Source organism: Lissotriton helveticus, chromosome 2_1 (genome assembly GCF_964261635.1).
Source record: "Lissotriton helveticus chromosome 2_1, aLisHel1.1, whole genome shotgun sequence".
Taxonomy (NCBI): Eukaryota; Metazoa; Chordata; class Amphibia; order Caudata; family Salamandridae; genus Lissotriton; species Lissotriton helveticus.
Genome location: NC_136059.1, coordinates 1,990,524,871 through 1,990,543,861, shown reverse-complemented (window position 1 = coordinate 1,990,543,861; position 18,991 = coordinate 1,990,524,871). Strand labels below are relative to the sequence as shown.

At 48.4% G+C, this 18,991-nt stretch overlaps 1 protein-coding gene across 8 annotated transcripts in view; it reads right to left on the bottom strand.

The window, feature by feature from the left end:
- TLR2 (toll like receptor 2) overlaps positions 1-18,991 on the bottom strand; it is a 192,954-nt gene that overhangs the window by 163,570 nt on the left and 10,393 nt on the right. For 6 of the 8 annotated variants that reach the window (XM_078676956.1, XM_078676950.1, XM_078676953.1 and 3 more), the window contains one exon: positions 11,495-11,694. The exons of the other annotated variants lie outside the window; for them this stretch is intronic. The gene's annotated coding sequence lies outside the window, so the exon portion shown is untranslated. The remainder of the gene's footprint in view (positions 1-11,494; positions 11,695-18,991) is intronic. 8 annotated transcript variants of the gene reach the window in all.

Genomic DNA, 18,991 nt, shown 5'->3' with positions numbered 1-18,991 from the left:
AACACCACTAACACTTAACAATGATACACCCCCTCCTTGTAAAGCCCTTCGCATGTTTAGGTTAAAAGCAATCTGCACTGATGGTGCCCATGAACACACATCAGTAGAAACAGGGTCTCAGGAAAATGGTGAGACCCATAACTATTGTAGATATAAACTGGCAGATTCACCCCTCAGATCATAAGAACACTCCATAAAACATTAATCCAAGCACCCAATTAAGTATGAAGACTCATAAAATAGATAATTCGCCTGATAACCCATATGCCGTTTTTAATCTTTAACCACCAAAAAGATACCACACCCAGGGCACCTTCCGGTGCCCCACAAGAAAATATGTGTAAATGGAGTGTGAAGAACACACCCCTGATGGAGAGACATGGACCCGAAGAAATGATCATCAACAACGGCACACATGCAATGTATTTCTGAATTAACAAATGAACCAATGTCTTATCCAAGAGGTTTGCAATCAAATCTCCAAGTGCATACACATTTCTGCTGCCACATCATCACCCCAATGAGGATCTAAAGTGTAAGAATCAAAATTACGAACTGCACTGTGAACTTTTCGATCAAACTGTTGAATGAAAACACCGGATAACCAGAGGACCACAAACATATCCCCTAGATTCATATCAAAGACCTGTAATGTTCAATTACAAGTTATGTATATTTACACTTCTATGTTTCCTCTGTCTAGTATGGGTGATGTCGCACCTATTCCCTGCTAAAGAGCCATCTGCCCAAATGGAGTCTGTTCAGAAACTATCACAGCGCTTGCATGGGGATCGCTCCCATGTCACTTATAATTACACCAACCCAAACACTAGCCTTCCACATACACTTCACATCGGCCTTGTATACAACATATGGTATCAGGACATGAATGCTGTGGGCTTTAAGACATCAGCCAGGTCATGCTACGTCTGTTCGCTGATACCATATGCATTAGGCGCAGATTGAATTAGCTTGTCTCAAGAGATAGCCCTGAAAAAGCAAAATACCTTCTCTACTTATACCTATGCAGAATCAGGGCCAGAATTCAGCCCAACATAGAACCCCACAGACTAGTAGTAAATCTGACCCATTACGCGACCATCCAAACGGCTCTATACTTTTTCACCGAGCCTACCAATATTGAAACTGGGTTAGACTGGATGCGCAGGAAGGGCACCATAGGAGAGGATACTGTTTGGCCCCGAGACTTTGCAGAGAAGAGATTCTCGGAGGTATCAAAACCCCCAAGGTAATGCAAAAACACATCCTCTCCTGCCTCCATTTGTTGTCCAAGGGTGGCCCTTAGCGTAAGTTTCTCTCTAGGGCCATCCAGCGTGATGGTGCGAAGGAAAATCGGACTCATAGGGTAGGGTTATACAAAAGCATAGACACCCCATTTTTTGGGAAAACAATTTTTATTGCAGAATCAGGAATTAACAATCGTTTAGACAATCCCGCCCGTCTCCACTCATTGCTGGTTATCAGTCATAAACAGTATTGTACACAGCCTTGTAGCCCACATCCCGCAGGTAGGGCGGCGACATCCAGGAATCCACACAAAGACCAGGTGGCAATACCACAGCAACAATATTCACTTGACATCAATATAATTAGGCTTTGTTTATTTAAAAGATCCGCTTTTTTTCCCTACCTACCCAACCCCTAACCCCAACAAATAACTTGTTTCCCCCAGTTACAATAAGGAGCAGTGAACAGGTCCCATACCCTCCGCTCTGCCTAGCGGGACCTTGCCAACTAGCCCATCATCCTACTACTAGCTCTCGATTCACGCGGCTGTTAATGTCACTCTTCCGGTGATGGCTTACCACCCCCCCCCCCCCACCCGCCCACCCCCTGGTTTTCTGCTGGTGTGAGCCAAATTCAGGATTTAATCCCTTCAATCAGGAGCCTATGGAACAACACTCATACAATCGTGCATCGCCCGGAATTCCCCATTAGCCCTCTCCCTCCCTGTCCGCCTCCCGTGATCGGTACTCATGCAGGGCCACCACTAGACCTTCCCACATCCTCGCTGCCTCCAAACCCTTTTCATTATCTGTGCGGGTCGCCTGTCTAAGCCGGACCATACTTTCACTTCTAGCCCACTTTTCCAATTCCGCTGCCCAGCGCCTGCTGGACGGGCCCTCCGATGACTTCCAGCGCCAGGTGATCTCTCTCTGAGCTAAAATAAGTCCTAGGTCTATGAATTTACTAGTGATCTTCGTGTTCTTCGTGTGCGGGAACCACAGGAGCAGGCAGACTGCCTTATCAAAAATGAGCTGTCTATCCGTTACTTCTGTCAATAATTCTCCTACTTGTGTCCAATACAAGCCCAGCTTCGGGCAATCCCACAGCATGTGATCCAGTTCCGCCCCTGCTAGGTAGCACCTCGGGCACCCCGCCCCCTGCACATGGAAATGCCTTTGTATCTTGCCAGGTGTTAAGTAGGTCCTATGTAGCACAAAGTAGTGTACTTGTTGGAAGCGGGCGTCCTACAACCCTTCCACGCCCTCCTCAGGATTTGTCCCCATGTAGCATCCGGTATGGGTTTCCCCACGCTCTCCTCCCATTTCATTTTCAGCGCCGTCAGGGGGGTCAGGCCTTCATGAAGCATTCGGGAGTGCAAACATGTCACCGCTTTAAACATCCCCGCCGACATCACCACATATTGGCACGCCATCGTGGTCGTTGGTTCTAAGAGCCCCACCCCCCAATGTTTTTTAAGCGCCGCGGTCACTGCCATATGCAATAGGAAACTCCCAGCCGGGATTCCAAACTGGTCCTGCACCGCTCGGAATGGGAGCAACTCACCGTCAGCGTACAGATCACCTACCATGTGAAGCCCCATCTCTTCCCACTCCATGAGGGGCGACCAGTCCCCTCCATGTGGTTATGCCGTCAGCATGCCCAGAGGAATTTCCCGGGCATACGGATGCACCACTCCTGCTCGCTTTTGACTCCTATTCCAGCACAACCTCAGCGTTTTTTCCTCAAGCGTCAGGCCTCCCACATCAAGGCGTTGTTGCAGGACAATATAAGACAGTATATGCCTCGGTATCCCCGTTCCCCGACGCAGGTCAGGGCCCCTGAACTCCCTAGCCACGTGTTGCGTAAGGATCTGCAGCTGCGCCGCCAAATAATACAATTCGAAATCCGGCACTGCCATTCCCCCATCAGACTTCGGCCGAAGCAGGGTGTCCAACGCCACCCTTCTCCTACCGCTCCCCCAGATGAACCCGATAGTAAGGGTTCGTAGATCCTTAATGAACCGGGGCGGAACCCACACCGGCAACGTCCTGAAATAATACAGAAGGCGCGGCAAAGCCACCATCTTGAGCAGTGCCACTCTGCCGACCACCGACAACGGGAGCGTGGCCCAAAAAGCCACCGAGCCCCTCATGGCTCTAATGCAGCGTCCAATGTTGCCCTCTAATAGGTCTTCATCCCTATGGTAGACCCGCACTCCTAGGTAGGTAAAGCAGGATCCTTCCCAAACCACATCCGCTGGCAGTGGCGGCTGGGGCATGTCTGCCCTCAGTGGGAAAACACAAGTTTTGCGCCAGTTCACTCTGAGGCCCGACACAGCTCCAAATGCATCTAGCAGATCCACTGCATTATTCAATGCCCCCGCCGTATCCTCCAGGAACATCAAGAGATCATCTGCATAAAGCGAGATATAATGATGCTCACCTCGGCAAGCGATCCCTCCAAACCCCGCTCCCGTCCGAGCAAGAATCGCCAAGGGCTCGATCGCCAGCGCGAACAACAGAGGCGACAGGGAGCATCCCTGACGCGTACCCCGCTGTACTGGATATGCAGCTGATATCACCGAACCCAGCCGCACCCTAGCAGTGGCCGAGGTATATAATACCCTCGTCCAGCGCCGAAACTCGGCGCCCATGCCGAACCTCTCTAGCACGACATCCAGATAGGCCCATTCCAGGCTATCGAATGCCTTCTCTATATCAATAGACAATACTGTCGCCATTCATCCGGTCCCAAATCGCTCCTCAAGACGCGTATTAAGCGGCAGATATTGGCCGAAGTGTTCCGGTGGGGATAAAACCGGCCTGGTCCTCGTGAATCAGCGTCGTCATATATGGTAGCAATCTGGTAGCCAAGATACGGCTCAAGATTTTATAATCCACCGTCAACATGGACAGCGGTCTGTACGCAGTCACGTCCGTACCATCCTTACCCGGCTTCAGCAGGGGCACTACCAAAGCCTCCCGCATAGAACCGGGCAAGCTGCCTCGCTCTAGCGCTTCATTATAGACTACTAGCAGCCGGGGTGCCAGGACATCAGCATACTCGGCATAAAATTCTATGGAGAAGCCATCCATCCCCGGAGTCTTCCTCCTCACCATCGTTTTAATAGCACCCCTAATCTCAGCCAGCGTAATCGCAGCGCCCAGGGTCTTAGCGTCTTCTTCCTCTAACTGCGGAAACCGAATATCCGCCAGGTAACCCTCTATATCCTCAGCCCCCGCCCTCAATCGACTCCGGTATAGGGTCTCACAATACTCCTTAAAGCGCGTAAGGATCGCCATCTGGGAATAGACCGTGTCCCCCAATTCCGTCCTCATGCTCAAAACCGAACACCCCCTCTGTTCCGGGTTCGCCAGCCGCGCCAGCAGTGTTCCCACTTTGTCACCTTCACCATGGACCCTAGCCGTATACTGCTTATAGTCATAGCAGCGTAGCCTTTCTTTTTCCATCGCTACTAACTCTTTAGCCTCCATAAGCTGCGCCTGCACCGCACCCTGCTCCGGTCTTTGCTGTTCTATTTTCCTCAGGTCATCCTCCGCCCTCATGACCTCTCCTAAGATTACTTTCCTGACCCCGCTATGCTTACCAATACACAGGCCTCTCGCTACCACTTTAAATGCGTCCCACTCAAGACCTCTAGTAGAGGTTGACCCCTCATTAATTGCAAAGTACGTCTCCACTCCCTCTAGCACCTCAGTCCGAAATACCTGATCTTCCAGTGTGTCTGGATTCAATCGCCAATTGGGAATCGCTGTTCTCGCACGTTGCCATCGGAGGGAGAGCAACTGGGGATTATGATCAGAAATGGTCCTAGCTAAGTATTCAGTACTGGATGCCAAGTGAGCGATAACAGGATCACATAGGATCGTATCGATCCGGACATGCAGTTCATGTAGCGCGGAAAAGTAGGAATAATCCCTGTCATCGGGGTACTTCGCTCGCCACACATCTATCAGCCCCCATTCAGTCTGCCAGTCCGCTCTCCGCCTTGCCACCCTACGTACCAAAGATTCAGCCAGTGGTGGATGGGACCTGTCCAAGATGGTATCTGTAATGGAATTAAAATCGCCTCCCAGTATTACCGGACCCGCTAAATAATGCGCTAGTGCGCCCGACATGGCATCAAAAAATCGAGGTTGTTCCACATTCGGCGCGTAAATGCTACAAGCACCACTTCTCTGCCACACAGTCTCCCTCGCACTCCGACATATCTACCCTCCGGATCTGTTATTTGAGCTGTAGCCTGAAATGGAGTTCACCCAAATCAACACCCCCCCTCGCATATGCAGAGTACGTTGTACCAAAGACCTGCCCCCTCCAGCGTCGCTGCAGCGCCGCGCATTCCAATTTGGTAAGATGGGTCTCCTGGAGCGATGCTATCTGAATCCCGCGTCTCACCAAATATGCATGCACCTTATAGCGTCGGGACATAGTATGCAATCCCCGGACATTTCAAGTGATGCACTTCAGGTCAGGTAAAGTCCCCATTGGTATCTCCCCTCAACGCCACCTCCACCATGTCTCTACAGCCCACACCAGCCACAAATGTACCCACCCTCCCAACACCCCACAAAATTGCCAACTCCCACACCCCCAGAACAGGAACCAATAGTCGCGCTTCAGTCCCCATCCAAACCTCAATATGCATGTAAACAAATCTATCCTGCAGTAGCCACCACAGGGTGCCTTAAGGGCAATAGGAACGTGGCAACTCGCCGATAGGCGGCAGCTCCCGCCTCCGCCCCCCGCTCCATGATACCGCCCAGTGGCATGCGACAATAACAGCAATCAAAAAGGTTACCACATACTCCTGCCCCATCAATAAGCGACACCAGGCCATAGTGCACCTTAAAGGCCCCGCCACTCACAGATCGTCCGCAGTGCGAGGCGTCACCTCCGGCCCCACATTACTATCCACATCGGACAGTTCAGTCCCAGATTGTCCTTTTTCATCTTCTGATGCCGATCTTCCGATCAGGTCTTCCACCTGCGACCCGGTGATTGCTGCTGTCGCTGCTAACGCTCCCTGTTTGTCCGCCGCCAATTGCGCCAGCAGTAGGGCCTGTTGTGTTCTATGCCTCTCGCGGATGCGTTGTGACTGGCACCCCCCCACTTGTTTGGGCCTACCATCCGCGTTTTTGCCCCTTCGGTCAGTTCCCGCCCTGTAGGACTCAAGCCAGGACCAAGCGTCGTCAGGTGACAAAAAGAACTGTGTTGTTCCATCCAGGATAATGCGCAGCTTAGCCGGAAACAACAGTGAGTATTGGATCCCCTCCGATCGAAGTTCCTTCTTCACCGCTAGGTACGAGGCCCTACGACGCTGAATATCCTGTGTGTAGTCCGGGAAGATAGCGACCGAACTGTTCTCCACCTTGAAAGGCCCAGTGGAGCACGCATTTTGGATCAATAAGTCCCTGTCCTTGTAGTGAAGGACACGCGCCACCACAGGTGTAGGCGGACGTCCCAGCAGTGGCGGCGTAGCCGGTACTCGGTGCGCCCGTTCAAGAGTGAAGAAGGAGGATAGCCCCTCCGGGGCCACCTGAGATCTGAACCAGTTCTCCAGGTAGGAAATAATATCCTGCCCCTCAATTTTCTCCGGCAGGCCGACCACCCTAACATTATTGCGCCGATTCCTACTTTCCGCATCCTCCGCTCTCTTCTCCAGCGTTGACAGTCTGTTGAGCGCATCCTCCAGTTTCCGCTCAATAGTCACCACTGCTTTTTTCAGATCCTGCACGACCAGTTCAGTTTCTTTCACCCTGTCCACCAGCTTTGAATGATCAGCTTTCAGGAGGCCCAACCCCTTCGCGACCTGAGCAATGTCGTTATGTAGGGAGTCTTTGGTTGTGGTGATGGCCTCCAGGATCTGATCCAGGCGCTTATTCAGCCGCTTTTCGGTCTCCGAGCCCTCCATCAGTTCGCCACTCTCCTGAGCAGTGCTCTGTGCTGCGCCGTCTGCGTCCGCTGTTCTTGGTTTCATCTTGGCGGGCGTTCCCCCCGCCGAGCCGTCCGTAGCCACCGTCTGCTGCGATCCGTTAGGGTAGGGCAGCTCCGATCTCTCTGTCCCACACCAGGAGAGGTTCACCATGCCAGGGCACGCTTCGCACCAGCAGGGCTGCTAACCATTCGTCAGTGCAGAATCAGCACCGCTGCGGTCTCGGAGATTGCGCCACCTAATCGCTCTACAGGCCGCTGTGCTATGCCTGGGCTCCGTCTACCGTGTCCACCGCGGCTTCACCCACCGAGCTCCATCATGGCCAACCCATCTCGGTCACCACCGGGGCAACACCACGGTCTCGACGGTCCCACACCCCGCCCCCGTGGCTGAAAGTGGGCCTCCGGTCACAGGCGCTATACTGCCCCCAGTGCTAGATGCCGTCCATCTGATATTCGGCGTCCGGGTAAGGTATGCCACGGTCCTCCGCCTCCTCTTCAGAGGGCCGCAAGTGTGAGTCCCAGCTTGCCTCAGTGGGCCACAGGCCTCCAGTTCTTGCCTTAGAGCTCCCCCCGAGTTGTGTCCGGTGAGGCGGTCACCTGTTACAGTCACGTACCAGCCCAGTCTATCGGGTAGTGCACCAGCAGGGGGGGCCGCACCTACGTCGTCATGGAGGAGCCCCTGCGTTCGTCCCCTAGCCAGTGCACCCAAAGCAGCCTCCGCCCTGTAATATCTGTTAAGGGCCCTCTGAGCGCCACCGCTATGGCGACCTTCAGCCCCCTCACCGTGGTCCCGTAGTCAGCAGTATCTCAGGCGCCGCCGCAATACCTCCGCAGGGAGCCCCAGAATCTTGCTCGTCACTTGCTGCTGGGCGCCGCGCCCAGGTGCCGCTCCGCAGACACCCCGGCTCTCCACCGTACTGAGCCCCGGCCGTGGAGCCGGTTACGCTGTGTCTCCTCCTCGTCCCCCTAGGGCGCCGCCATCTTGTGCTGCTCGATGTGCTCCGCCAGCCGCGGCTCTCCTTTCAGCACGCTCTGTGGAGCCTCCCGAGCTCGGGCGCTTGGTCACCGCCGCACCCCACCTGAGGCCACTCGCCTATTCCGCCCAGGATCGTGGCAGCCAGAGGGTCCCCGCCAGTCCGGGAGCGCCGCCATTTTGAAGGCTCTGGCTTTCGCCTCCTCTGTCCCGGTCCGCGGGACAAATCTCGGTCCCCTGGCCCTCTTCTCAGGCAATGTCAGGCGCGGAGTGGGGACCAGTAGTTCCGACCCAACGTCGGTCAGTCGCAGCCTCTAAGAACCCCTATATTCAGGATTACTGAGGGATCGAGCGCAGAGCTATCGGCTCACGCCGCCCGCTCCATCGGCGCTCAAGCCACGCCCCAAAAGCATAGACACCCCATGTCAGGAAATCTGGGATACAGAGGTGGTTGTATACAGTTGGCTAGAAGGGATGGGGCAACCCATAATTTTACAGAAACTTACACTGTATTCCTTATGCATCAGAGGAATGCTTCCACTGGGCACGAATGAAAACTGTGGCATAATCCTGCATCTTCTGGATATGAAATGGGGCACTGCAACACTGATGGATATGTACTGGCATCGCTGCGAAGTTGTCTACACTCAGCTCATCTCTGGATGTAGCGGACTCTGTTTTCAGGTGACCATACACACCTCTACCCTGGTCATTCCCGGAGAAGAACTATTGGATTTGTACCAGCACCCACTAAAGAAGAAGACAACCTTGCTCCATCAACCTCTTGAAAAGATAACTGGTTTTGTTTGGCTCAGTAAAATTGATATTCAGGAAGAATTTAGTGTGTTCTCTGGAGCACTTTTATCAACTGGAGGGACCATACCCTACTTCACTGTGCAGACGAAAGACAATGCCCGCTGGCTCAAAATTGACAGATGTGAAATGCTTAAAATGATGAACAGCACTGAGCACGGTCTTGATTCGATCAAACAAGAACTGAGAGCAATCATTCTTATGGTGATGCAGCATTAGTATGTGTTAGACTTAATGACCGTGATGGAGGTAGGGATGTGTACCAACATTGGTGCGTCCTGGTGCGCGTTTATCCCAGGGAATGATCAGGATAATTGGACACTGACTCTTGCCATTCAGGCACTGTGCCATTTACAAAGAGACATGGGTGAGGAGAGAGGTGCTCCTGACCAGGAGTGGTTCTTGAATTGGTTCTCCCGGCTTCCCCGGTGGCTTTCATGATTGAGCATGTCATTGTTCCCAGTTTTCATCATGTGCTTATTTGTGTGTGGGTCCATTCAGTTAGGGATTTCCGGGTGTGAAAACGCAGTCCTCAAATTGGGTAGAATGCAAGTAATTAGGAAAGCAGTAATTGACAAAATTGAAGAACAACTGTCCCCCAATAAAGTAACTGGCAAGAAGTATGGGTTAGATAGTGTAGTGGAAAATTTAACTAGATAGAGTAGGGTATGAATATATTGAAAAGTTGGTGTGAATATGAATAACAATACATTCATGTACAAAAACGAAATTGAATCTATATCATTAAATTTGCTCAATGTTAAATCCACATCAACCCTGACTCAGAAATACTTAGTCAGGCAGGCCCTGAGATAGAGGACCAAGTTTACTCATTGACAGGTCACAGGTGGGGTGGCACATAGCCAGCAGACAAATGTGCAAACAGGAAATCCCGGTTCAATCCCACAGATAGGTGCATCAACACCACAATGGCCCGGGGAGATTGGCCCCAATAAAGCAGACATGGCCTGAGTAGTGCGCGCGTTCCCAAAACACCATAAATTGAGACTCCACATGAAGTTAGGAACACAATCAAGACAAAGCACACACTGTACACACAGTGATCATACGCTCCCCATGCCGGACTTCTGGACACATTACCCACTGGCTGCATTGTATCCTCGCATGGTCATGGTTCACCTGGATTCCTCAGCCAATACCTTAATTTATGGCTCAAAAGACAGCAGTACACATTCCTTACCACCAAAAGATCACTGGAACCATTTTATAGCACTCAATGAACTGTATAAAAGTCTATGTTAGACGGACTGTAAATTGAGACAGTCCTCAGACCATAGGCCTGTGACTGTGATCCAGGCCACATTATTTAATTAAATGAACTGTCCCTGTTTTGCCAAATGCCTCTTGTCTCTTGTTTTGATAAAGTATTTCATATTCAAGCAACTGGTGCCCCATTGGGAGAGAAGAGCACACAAACCTGGAGGGCACTATGTAGTCGGAGCGTGGCTGGTAATCTGGGCCTTTATTACAAATAGGGCACACTGTCCCTTTTTGTGCTAGTGTGCACCTTCAAAAGGTACGTCTGGTGCAGACAGGGATATTATGATGACTAAGCTGATCCCAGGGCAGCCACCAACTCACGCTACCCTGAGGGCATCACATTCAGTGAAATACAGAGTAGTCACTTCAAAGCTATCCCATGTTTCTCTGTGCAAGAGGCAATCTGCCTGCACTTTCAAGAAGGGTTATAGATCCACCTGCTGGTGTGTACAATGAGTGATTGCATCCCCCTGCAGAGGGATGTCTGAAGGGCCTTTGGGACCCTCACTTCTCTCTCCAGAGAGTCGCCCTCAGGGACGCACTAACAGTGCCCCACCTTTTTGTGGCATACTTTCAATGTGCCTCCTAAGGGCATGTTCGCCTCTGCGCCCACACTGTAAAAGCAAGGTTATTCCCCCATTTGCATATGACCACACAACAAGCAAATGAGGGAACACCCTCTGAATATAGTGCTGATGCTAAAAGAGTGCCAGTGCTATCAGTATTGCAGAAGGGGCCATGCAAGTTGTCTGTGGTCTCTACTGTAACACCATGGAGCCCTGGGGGTCAATTAACTGGACGCACATCCCTGTTGAGTCCATGGGTCCCTATGTGTAATATGTCTCCAGGTAGTATTGGTAGAAAAAGACTCCCCTTGGGAAGATTATCTCACACGACAGCGAAAATGTCAAGCACTCATCATATTCAAGCCGGCACTTACTTCATCCATTTTAAAGCATTCTCCCTAAGCAGGTGCCACCAAGATTTATACGACTATATACATTTTAATATCATATATGTGTAAAATCACAATACCCACATGAAGCATAAAAATATATAATCATACAGTTAAAACCATTAGTACATCACATCCATCTAGAATGTGATTTGATTCTGTGACCCCACCACAATAAGGTGCAACATAACCCCAAAATTACATAAACAATTTAAAAAAGCTTTTCACCAAAAATGGGAGCACACTATAAAACAGTACTGCTGTACCTGTTACATATGCTGATCCATTATCTTTATCAAACACAAGTCCAGATGAAGTAGGTTTTCTTCAGCAATAGTCCCTTGTCGTAAAGCAATTCTGCGTAAGATATGCGTTGAAGCGTTTTGGTGAATTAAGAACAAATTCAAGCACCTTCTTCAGGACAGTGTAATTTGGTGTAAGTCTACAAAAATGATTCATTCAATATCTACAAGAAACATTCATATAATAAAGAATTAAAAACACAATTTTAAACAATTGTTTACACTGTACAATTTCACAATGAAACACCTACCTTCACACGTACTAATTCCCAGTGATAGCCCCCTCTCTTTATACTCTCTGTATTTACTAATCAGCCCTTCACTCTGGGAGTGATTTTGATTTAATGAGTGTCTCTGGGACTGGTTTAAAAAACCACCCAGGCAACACCCACAAAGTATAGGTTTAGGGCTCACCCTTTCATACACCCCCTTTACTACTCGACATTCACTGACCCTACCATGATCATTCACCCCAGTTGTAGGTATATCAATTATTTCAGTGCAATTAATCCAGGAAGAATCGCCTAGATGGCGCTTGTTCTTGGGGCCATATTTTGATCAGCCTCCTGGCCTATAATAAAGGGGACTCTTTCCAGAACTCATCTGAAAAGACGATTATTAGTTGAATGAATTGTTGCATCTTCAGTGCTGACTTTAATGAAAAAATAAAAGAAGACTGACATCTCACAACTTAGGCTTTTCCGGTTTCTCTGAATGTTCCTGAGTATCGGACTCCTGATGGAGTCGCAAGGCTTGTAGTAAACACAAGGAGATGATGGATGGAGCGCTGAAACTTTTCAGACACTCACCCCCAATCACAGATCTGGGTTGAATCCAACATCATTCTTTAGCTCACTTCGCCACCTCATTTCAGACCCAGCTATATGCAAATCAGTCTTGACCCTGTGCCTCATGGGAACAAGGCTCTAGACTGGTAAAACAAAAGTTGACAAACTGAGCTAGTGATTGCTTTATGGACTCAGCTGCCAAGGTTATAAGGTGTCCTAGGTGGATGTGCTAGGTAGACAGTCAATAAGTAGAGAGGTAGGTGAGGGATTTGCCTCTGGAGGTGTTAGAAATAGCGGGGTATATGTACAAGCCCCTATCGCCACCACAACGTCACTTTTACCAACGTTGTGGTGGCGATTGGGGCTTAGCCTTTCACGCTATGGTCAGCGTGAAAGGGTTGGGCAGTGGAAGTTGTGGTGGGCGTTCCACCGCAACACCTATTGATTTTGAAGTGGCCACTATTAACAAGGCCAGCGCACATAGGAGGCAGCACCAAACCTGGTATTAACTTGGCAAAACAAGGAGAAATGCATTATTTTTCCTCGTTTTTGCTTTTTCCATGTACCTGCCTTGTCCAGCGCAGGGGGAAACGTGAAGCTGCACCATATCTTTATAAATATGGTGCAGCCTTGCATTTCAAAAGCAGCGGAGCGAGGAGTTAAGCCATGACGGTTAACGCCTCACTCTGCCACTTCCTCGTACATATGCCCCAGTGTCTCTAGTTGGCAAAGATATGCACCCTGTCCAAGTAGGGACCACCACTCTAGTCAGGGTAAACTAGATACACACTAAAAGATAACCTGTGCTCACCCTCTGGTAGCTTGGCACAGAGCAGTCAGGCTTATCTAAAGAGGCAATGAGTAAAGTATTTGTGCAACCCAGACACACACAGTAATACAATGAAAACACAACAAAAAGGCTTCACACTGGTTTAAAAACATAGACAATAATTTTATAAATACATTTGGACAAAAACAACAAACATCCAATAAGTAGAAGTTGAGATATGAATTTTTAAAGAATAAATAGAGTTATCGTGTTTAGAAGCAATAAGTGACAATAGTGGTTATCTGGTCACACTGGACTGGGGCTAAGTCAACAGCTCAGGCCGACAATGATGGAGCACAGGCTAGGGAAAAGAGGCACGCAGGCCCAGTGAACAAGTACCTTGATCCTGGTCGCAACAGAGAGATGAGGGCTGCCGACTAGCAATGCGTCCATGTCGAGCCCGCAGTCAAGTTCAAGTTTCAAGTTTAATAATACTTTATTTAGAAAATCAAGTCCATCGAAGTGGACAGTGTGTAAAATTAATACAATGAATAAAAGGCCTTAACACTCCATAGGTAGCACAATTCTTAAATTAATTTACACCAGAAGTGGGGATGACATGGTAAATGTAGGTAAATATGTAAAAGAATAAACAGCTGTTTTGACATCATACAAAAAAAGAGACAGAAACACTTCATGTCTAACATAGACAGTTAATAAATGGATGTAAGCTGTGATTAGAATGGGGGAAGAAGGTCTAACAAGGAGAAGTTGCCCATTCCAAAAGAGAAGAACTTGATTTTGTAAGACACAAAAAATATATCTGTGATGTATTTTTGTACTCCTCTTTTATCGTGGATCCCTGATACAAGGTCTGCATGCTTTCTGCTATTAAGAGTCCGACAGTCCTGGTCAAAGTATTTTTGGTGGAGTGCTTTATTTATAACTAGTTTAAAATGCCGGGAGGAAGATATTAGTTCCAGTAGGTTGCTGCGTTTTTGAGCTCCAGGGCGTCAGAAAGGGCAAGCTTCCAGGGGTTTTGAGGTGCTTATTTGTTTTCTGAAGATACTTCCAGCCAGATCAGATTCTTCAGAGTTCCTACTTTTGCCACACAGGCTGAGTGAAGTTATTTGAGGACTGGGAGGCTGTTTTTCTATGCTAAAGTTTGATCAGACACCATAAATTCCAGTCTGATCTGGGCTGAAGAGGTGTGGTGAGGGAGCTTAAACAATGATCTATAAACAAAACTCTGGGCCGCGTAAGTGAGTGCCCAATTTCCCCGGGAAGGCTTCCAAGCCATAACCTAGTTGGAAATGAGTTTGGCTTTTACTATCCTCAGTAAGGGTTCCAACGTGGGCTGTTTTGTTTGCTTTACAATGGTGTGGAAGGACAATTATTGTGTCCTCCCTTTTCATCCAGCCAGCATACACGATATTTGTAATTTGATGCTGCGGTCAGGTGGTGATTGCATAGGTGCCATATGCCATTTTATTTCTTTTTCCGGACAAAAATTACGATGTTCATCTTTTCGTAATTCACCGTCATTTAATTGGTGCTGCTGTGCTGCTGTAAACAGTCAGTCAACCTTTGTAGACATTTTGCTGTTTGGCTTTAGAGGATGACATTGTCAGCATAAAGCAAGGAAGTGATGGATAGATTCGCTAATTTTGGTGCATCACTGATTATCAAGTCCAGTGCAGGTGCCAGATCACACATGAGTAGATTTAAAAGGGCTGAGGCTAAGATGCACCTCGGCTTGGCGCCTTTTTCAATTTTTATGTTGTTGGAACAATTGTTGCCCACCTTTACCCGGGCCAAGTTTCGATATAGAGAAGTGTGGAGCCGCGGCCAGGGCGACTGATGTTGGAATCTGGGGATCACGGTTTGATCCCTGGCGCCGGCGGCAGGTTAGTCCAGCACCTTGTGACTCTGGGCAATAGCTTGCTTAATCTTCCGGATGGCCCCTAGCGCCTAGAGACCCTTACGGGTGATTGTTCGCGCTTTACAAATGTGGATTATTATTATTATTAAATAGAGCAATTGAATACCCCAAAATAAGGGGTTGCGAATGTCACAGGATTTGAGTTTTGACCAGAGTAATTGCCAATTAAGGTGATCGAAGGCCTTGCTAAAGTCTACAAAGCAGCAGCAGAGGAACTGTTTTTTCTTTATCAGCTTTGCCACGAGCATCCTGATGCCCACTAGATTGTTGGTGGTGCCCAACATGGGCCTGAAGCCCGTTTGGTGGAAGGGAATCCGTTTTTTTGAGATAGCCCCTGCATCCAAGTCTTCTAATAGTAGTGAGGCGAAATATTTAGCTTCGACATCCTAGTGAGCTATAAGGCGGTAGCTCTCAGGGCTCACCACCGGGTCTTTCTTTTTGATTGGGTGTAATATTGATCCTTGCCAGGACAAGGGGGCAGAATCAGTAGAGAGACAGGTTCTGAACACCCTTTCCATCAGTCAAGACCAGAAGTCAACGTCTTGTTCATAAACTGAGGCAGGGATGCTGTTAGGTCCCAGGGCAACATCGTCTCTGCTTTTCGTGATCAGAGTAGCTATTCTTTTGGCTGTGAAAGTCAGTGACTATCTGTAACTTTGTTCTACAGTTGACTCAAATCTTCTCTGTGCCTTATTAAATTAGGGACGATAGGTTGGCAAGTTAAGACTGTCAGGCTTAGTTTTATAAAGATTGCTGATGTGCATGGTCCAACTTTCAGCCATGACATTGATTCCACTTTGTTTGACCAATTCAGTTTGTCGGTTTAAATGGTTGGTGATAATCCAGAACTCCTTGAAATGTTTTGTTCGGCTGGCCATGAAGAGTTCTAGCTGAATTGCTTCCTCATATCTCTCTTTTGCTTCCCAAATTCGTTTTCTGTAATTTCTGCGAAGAGTGTGGATTTCATCAGGGGAAGCAATGTTAGATCCAGATTTCTGCGATCTGATATTTTTTATTAAATAAGCTTTTCAAGATTTTAAGATCTTTTGTAAACCAAAGGCGTGGTACAGTGGGTCCTGAGAGACTGGATCCTGGGTGCCGTGGTTCAACGCTGACAAGGGCGGAGAGAAGCTGCTGCACAAAGGATTCCCATTCAGATGATGTTTGCCACAGCGGACGACTCTAGTTAGTGTCAGTAGACTTCATTGTCGAGTATATCACTGTGACATCTGAGAACTATTTAACTTGCTTTCAGTTTTGGCGCATACCTCTAGAGCCACTAGAGCCAGCAGCCCTTATGGTGTTATGTGCCTTATTCAAATGGTCTATAGTCATGCTTTGAGGCATTTGGTCGCTTTCACAGTGTACAATAATGGAGAAGGACTTGACCGCCATGATCAATGGGATTGAACAAAAAGTGTATTTTAACATCGCAGATCTTTTCTTGGAGAAATGTGTGTATTGGGTTGGCTGGTCGCCGGAATATCGTCCGTTCAGAGCCCGCAGTGTGATTCTCTCTAAAGTCACTGTCGAATCTGCCCTGTCATGTCAGTTCTTTGTGAGATTATAATCTTCTCTGGGATTTTTGAAAAGGGTTTAGAAGCAAGTTTAAATTAAAGTCTATGGTCAAGATGAGATGGCCTTTGGGACGGTTGGCCCTGATATCCGCAATCAGAAGCTCCAGTTCCATGACTTGTTGCTTCTTCCCAAGGGCTGCCGGATGCATATACATTAGCCTATTCGTTGAAGCGTTCTAAATCCAATTCTTGAGTTACACACATAAAAGTTGTGGTGACCGGTGGGATGTGCTGAGGCCATAAAGTCCCATTGTGATGATACAGAAAATAGATAGATCGTCCATTGCGTGGCCCTTAGTGTATTGTCTTGAGGCAGAATTGAAGAATTCATTGCAGCCTTCTAGTGAGATTTCCGTTTCTCGCCATGATTCCTGGATGTATATAATGTAATATGCTGTTCAAAAACTCAACATCCGGGTCTGTTAGGATGTTCTCAAGGCCAGCTACATTCCATGAAAGCAGGCTTGTGTGCTTAGGCTCTTCCTCTGAGTTTTGGTATGAGGTATAGTGCTTTTTTAAGTGAAAGACAATTGAATGATGAGGGACCAGCCCCAATTTCATGCAAAGTTTCCTATGGGAATATAGTGAGCTTACAAAGTCCACCTGTTTGGTTGTGGGTAGAGATGGTTAATACTTGCTTATTGCTGAAGGCACTGAAGAAGAGGGGGCCTATTGCATTTTTGAGCATGGATGAGGTTCTTGGTGATATGTGTTGCCTGCAGGGGCTTTTGGTTTTGCCATGGTCAAAGTAGGGCTTACAGAGGATGCACTCTAAATCTTGTTGAGTTAAGATGTTGAAGATGTTTGAGGCTTTGGGAGTAATATTAGCAAAATCCCCTATTATTTTAGGAGACTTTGATTTTCGCATATTGTGCTGACTGCTGAGTGAGTGGTCCAACTCACAGCCGTTGCTACCTTCTAGGGGAATATGACTGAAGGGATAAACTGTACGCTCCCAATATTGCTGGGGTTTAGGTGACAGAGATTTGGCTGAGAGGCCAGAAATTTGATAATGTTGCCGTGGTTCAGTATATCGTCAAAACCTTGATAGGTTTATTCCGGGTGTAAGATTGTTATTAGTGCTCTGGGTTCTTGGGATAAATGGTTTTGAGCTAAAGCAGAGCCTGGATTGATCAAAGTCACTGATGGGACAGGCTGTTGTTCATGTGTGGCACTACCTATGAGGTGGCAATTGGTTGATAGCACTGATGGAATGTTCACTCTCCTGTAATGGTTGGGGAGGGGAGGTAGGAGCGGGTGGCTCTAAGACTGCCTCATTTGATGGAGGAGTGCCCCAGTGCCAGAAAACTTGGACCTGTGGCGCCTGTGGAGCAGCTGTAGCTGGTATATTGGTCTCTGGCATCACAGGTTGACGTACTCTGCTGGCTTCCTGGAGCATTGTTGAGTTGCCAGAGAGTTGATTAGCTGTCCCATTGTCCCGACTCAACAAATGTGCAGGTGAGGTCGTTTCTGAGTGGCCCTCGTTCGCTATGGGGTGGAAAAGGTTTTTAATCTTGGATGCCTGGCTAACTGCTCACAGGATTTTTTCCTGTTTCTTATTTTGTTTCCTGAGGCACTTTCTTTTGCACTTCAGTAATTGAAAAAGACGTGCTGGGGGAACTTGCAATGCTGTTGTCCTCAGTTATTGGTGGATTAGATGGGGTACTGTGTGGGCAATTGTGTCTGTATCTGCATTGGTTATTAGCATAATGTCATCATCTGGAGTTTTGAGAGCATTGAGCAAGGGTGAACTTTGATGCTGTGGTCTACCACCCTATGTGAGCCCGGTGTTGTTGAGATGGGGGCGCCGCTGTTGCCGACGTTGGAGCTGGTACGTGTGGGCTCGACCTGACTGTAGAAGATGGGATAGGTTCGACTATTGCATGGAAGGGACTGAACATTTCCGATTAATTTGACTTCCTGAAGTAAATTTCCAACTGTCAATGTGCCAGTTCTACTCCTGCAACACAGTTGATGCACATGATCTGCTAAAAACGTCGATTTGCACCAGAGAAATCAATGGAGACCCGTCGATTTGTCTGGTGGAAGTATCTCAGTCCACTTCCAGTGAAACAGGCACAGGAGCAGGGGCAGAGACTTTGATAGTCCTGATTCTCAAGCAGCAGGAGGCAAGCCAACAAGCCCTTGAGATATGTTGGTGCAAGGCAGAGTCCAGCTCTCCTCAGCAGGGTCAGAGAGCAGCAGGGTAGCACAATAGAAAACCAGGCCTACCAGGTCAGCAGTTCAGCAGTCAGTCCTTGATACAACACAGCAGTTATTCTAACAGAGTCCAGTTGTAGATCCAGAAGTGACCGAGTTGGTGGGATCAGAGCCCCAGTACTTACACTCAGTTGTGTCTTTGATGTGGAAGTAAGATATATGTGG